Source organism: Pollachius pollachius (assembly GCF_949987615.1).
Source record: "Pollachius pollachius genome assembly, chromosome: 14".
Classification (NCBI taxonomy): Eukaryota; Metazoa; Chordata; class Actinopteri; order Gadiformes; family Gadidae; genus Pollachius; species Pollachius pollachius.
In genome coordinates, this window is record NC_136947.1 from 20316201 (window position 1) to 20320891 (window position 4691).

Consider the following 4691-nt stretch of genomic DNA (forward strand, 5'->3'; position numbering starts at 1 on the left):
CTGGCCAAGTCTCAAAAGGAGGAGATCATGGCAAATGTCGGTTTGCAGCCCTTAAAGGAAGCCTTTGCATGTCTTGTGTGTAAAGGTACGTGTAAGATATGTAACAGTAGGCCATTCTACAGTACAAAACATAGCCGCCTGCCACCCTCAAGCGCTGCGCTGACCAGCTGTCACGGGTGTTCATCGCCATCTTCAACATTCACTCGGCGATAGAACACACTTCTGATTGCTTACAGTTAATTTCCTTCTATATTGCAACTAACAATTAAATGTTATTTTCTGCATCAATTTATAATATATATTTTTTTAACCTTGCAGCTGTAATGGCAGATCCCATGTTCGCCACATGCTGTGGATCGATAATTGGATGTCGTACCTGTGTGGAGCTGTGGTTAGTCACATCAGACCACTGCTTGAAATGCAGGGCAGGAGACTTTGAAAATAAAATACATGAAGTGAAGGGTCTCTCTGCTGCCTTGTCAGTTTTCAAGGAGAGAATAATTGAATAGATTTGATTTGATAGATAATTGTTTGTTATGTTTACATTACTGGAACTACCTCAGTTTGTTTGTTGGATGTTATTATGGGTACATGACCAGAAAGATGTTGTTTGTTGTAATGTTTATATTGTGTGTGACCGTTTTAAAAAAGAAGAAAAAAAAGACAACTTCCACTTTATCATTGTTGTAATAAAATGTTATTTTTGGTATACTGCTTCTTCATTGACCATTGCAGGTCACTGTGTAACAGGTCGCACATGTCTTGAGGTGATATCAATCAGAGACCTCACTGCATTTTTAAAAGGGCCATAGTTATGGTTAACCACATTTTGGTAGAGGGATAGCAAATCAAAGAGAGAACCAAACTCAGTTTCAGTCCATTGTTGGGCTTCTTCAGAGGGGAAAGGATCACTTCCAAAAATGGATTCTCTTTTCAAGGCTGATCCCATTTCCTGCTGATACAGGTCAGCTGCAACTGCACCGACTGGCAGAAGGTCCTCAGAAAGTTTTGCAGGACACCCTTCTTTAGCCAGTTCGTTTGGTATTCCCCTTCCTGCAAGACAGTAAAGTGAGTAGTGAGATTAAAGGGGTTACACTTGTGGGGAGGTAATCATTTTGCCAATGATGTTTTGACTTGTAATTTTAGTTGTCTTTCACAGCATATTGGAGTTGACAATAATGACTAAGCTTCATTCAGATGGGGGTCATTCCTACAAAATTCACCCAATGTAAATGCCCTCAAATTAAAGATGAATGTCTGTGCTTTGAGCATGTATTCATTTACATTCAACTCCAAACCTGTAGAAGTCATCTAAAATAGCAAGAACATGGTCAACGTCCAAAAAACTTGATTCTAACTAATAACATGTTTTACTAATTGAATCTGCCCCTCTACAGTAAGTACTGGATTTGCAGTGTTGCAATTTGAGCTACACATTTGTGAATCCATTTCAGATTGAACTCTACAATAGAACATCAAAATTAATTTACACTGCTTTATTAGCAAGTTATGCCTGTAATACAGCCAGTAAAATGAAATTAATCATACCTGGGATCCTGTGTGCATTCCATGCCTGTACGACATTTGTGATGCCAATCCTAGCCAGCAAGCATGTCAGGTTTGACACACAATACCTGGATGTGTTGTCCTCCATGTCCAGTTCCTCCTGGTCCACCAGCTGTACCAGAGCTGTCTTCAAAGGGTAGTTGACTCGAGCATTCACCTCCGACCACATTCTCTCTATCACATGGTTCTGTGCAGGTTATAATGATAGTGTCAGTCTGCCTGCCCTCAATAGAAATACGCCTCAATGGCAAGAAACCAGGATTCATTTTTAACAACACATTTATTGTACCCTTGTAGAAGGTGTCTGAAGGTAGGGCTGCCTTTGAGTATTGTGTCGATGTTCTGCCAGTTTTTCCTGGATGAATAAAGCCAGATAGAATTCTTTCCCACAGTCAACTCTGACCTGGTCCCATAGTCCATAGGAAAGAACAGCAGGCCTGAAGATAAATCACCGACAAACATAAAATATACATAAACAGCATCAGTCTCTTAGCCATGGCCAGCTAAAGTGACAATTACATTTTTTTTGTCAAAAATGGAATGATATCAATAATAGTAAAACTGGAAAATGAACTAAGAAACTGGAGTACAAAGTTTTTTGTTTTTTCCAAATTAATTATTTCCATATTACAAATCTAGGTTTTAACCTTTTTTAATGTACTTGTTCAAGTCTGGGTCCTCCTAAGGAGACAACTTTGGGTTCCACCTTACAAAGTCTGTGAAGTTAATTTACCGGTACACTTCCTCATAAATCACGATGTTGTTCTTTATTGGCATGGTGGAGTGACCGACCACCTTCTTGCTGAAACCATCGATAGCCATAACATGAGTCACTCCAAACATAACAAGCTTCTCATTCTGATCTACATGCAGCTTGTGACCCATGTATTCTGCATTGTAGGGTATGGGGTTCAGATTCCGGGCACCCTAAAATATAAGAATTACATTATAATAAAAACTCAATAATCTTTCATTCGTATGATTAGAATCTCAACACGTATGTTCTATTGAAATGTAGAAAACACAATGCTATTTGACCTTACCTGCTGTCTTGCAATGTGGTAGGGTTGATGAATACTTCTCAACACATTGCCCACTCTGCCTTCAGAAGCTTTAACCCCTTTTGCGGATAGATATCCAGTCATCATTTTTCGACCAAAAGACGATCCAGTCTGGGGGGGGGGGGGGGGGGGGGGGTAGGTATGATGTTTAGCATATATAATATATATACATATTATAAAACAATTGGGTTCTATCGAGTTATTAAGCTGTTTCTGATTGGACGAGAGACGTTCCATGAGTTGGAATATCCCAGGACATCCCAACTCGGACTTTCACAGCTAATAATAAATCACTCTGCGATGAAACATTCTAAAGCGCGTTGATGATAACTGTTAGTTCTTGTAATTCCAAACCAAGACGTTGACTGGAACTATTTTTTGTTGCGGAGAAACAATGGTGAAATTAACATTTTTTAAATCATAACTTCGTGTTGAAATGTTAATTGGTTGAATATAAAATTGTTTTATAAAAGCAATATAGTACTCGTGCGAGTGGGGTAGGTAAGGGATATTGTTACCTGCTGTTACCTACGGCCAAACACCACCCGTGGGAATATCCCTTACCTACCCCACTCGCAGCCTACTATATTGCTTAAATATATATATTTAATTATAAATAATAAATCATCTTAGTTTAAATGTAAATTTTATACTAAATGTTACATTTGATAATAATGTGATTAAGACGTGCATTTTTTAAAAATACAGAAATATTTTCTGTTGATTAACAACCAACGTGTTTATGAATTAAATCCAAAAATTGCATTAGCACCAGTCAGATGCCCGACTTTGCATATAACTGTGGTCAGCTTTTTATGTAAGAGTAGCATTCCTTTGTATGTTTAACAAAAGCGGTAATCGTGAAAGGTGGATGATAAAAAAAAACCTACCTCGAGAATACCTTCAGCGACTTCAACTTCAAGTTGACTATCAGGGCAGAAGTCCCTGACAAGCCCCTGCTCAGCACACCACCTCCGCACATTCCTCTCGGAAAACCCCCGTGTAGTTCCAAACTGGGTGCATAACGCAGTGGCGATATCCCCACAGGACATTCCATTATTTCGGTGTTCTGAAATAAAACCTGCATATTCGTGCAATGCCATTTTGAGGTGCGTCTCAAGGATGTCTGGCTCCAAATTAAATACACCGCCAACTACTGATAGCTTGGTTCCAAATTAAATACACCGCCAACTACTGATAGCTTCCGGGTCACAACACAAAAATCTTCGCAAAATTGAGAAAGAAGATTTCCACGCAGTATTTTAATTCCCGATGTCCATGTATAAGCACATCAAAGAAAATCAGATAACTGGTCGTTTTACCGTTTTCCGTTTTCTATTATCAAAACAAAATTCGGAAAATGGGTCATTTTCGGATTTTTGTTTTCCTATCTCTATATGGTAATCGGGAAACAGCTCGTTTCCCGATTTTGGTTTTCTCATTTCAAAACGAAAATCCATTGGCCGCAAAGTACACGGACCAACAAACATTACCATGGACATTAGAAATTATTTTTCTAAACCAACATCCAGTGATACCGTAGCAGCAGCAGCCCCTGCCAATGACCTGTCAGATGTTTCAGGTCAGTGAAATTACTCCTTTAACACAAAATAGATTACCAGCTATTGTACAGTGTTGTGTGTTTCCAAATGTTACCTTCAATTAAATGTTGAGGTCCACTGAATATCATGAAGAGGTAAAAAATATCCATGTCTGACATATCGGTTATTTTAAACTCAAACTTTATTAACGATTTAGATAAGAAATGTACAGATATCGCGTTGCTGCATTCGCTGTTTGACCAGCAGCCAACATGTTAACGATGTTACCGATGCGTGGCTGGTGCTAGACTGTCATGTTTACTTTCAGCTTGCGTCCATATCCACGTTAATTGAGCTTTGACCCCTTTTTAAATGAGTTCTACCAGAGTGATAGATGCGGACAAACCTCTAAAACAATGTAGTACTTATTTGTGTGCATATGTATAATACTTCAGTGCATTATCATCATTATTTTAAATTAAAATAAAATAAAATTGATAATGATAATGAACTGATATTTCAG

General features: G+C 38.5%; 1 long non-coding RNA gene across 1 annotated transcript; it reads right to left on the reverse strand.

Moving 5' to 3' along the window:
• Nucleotides 1-1614: 1614 nt before the first annotated feature.
• LOC307085834 lies at nt 1615-3641 on the reverse strand. The gene is made up of 5 exons (XR_013812382.1): nt 3518-3641; nt 2610-2738; nt 2300-2493; nt 1856-2003; nt 1615-1753 (listed from the first exon to the last, which is right to left on the reverse strand). It is a non-coding gene; the product is annotated as an uncharacterized lncRNA (long non-coding RNA).
• Nucleotides 3642-4691: the final 1050 nt, after the last annotated feature.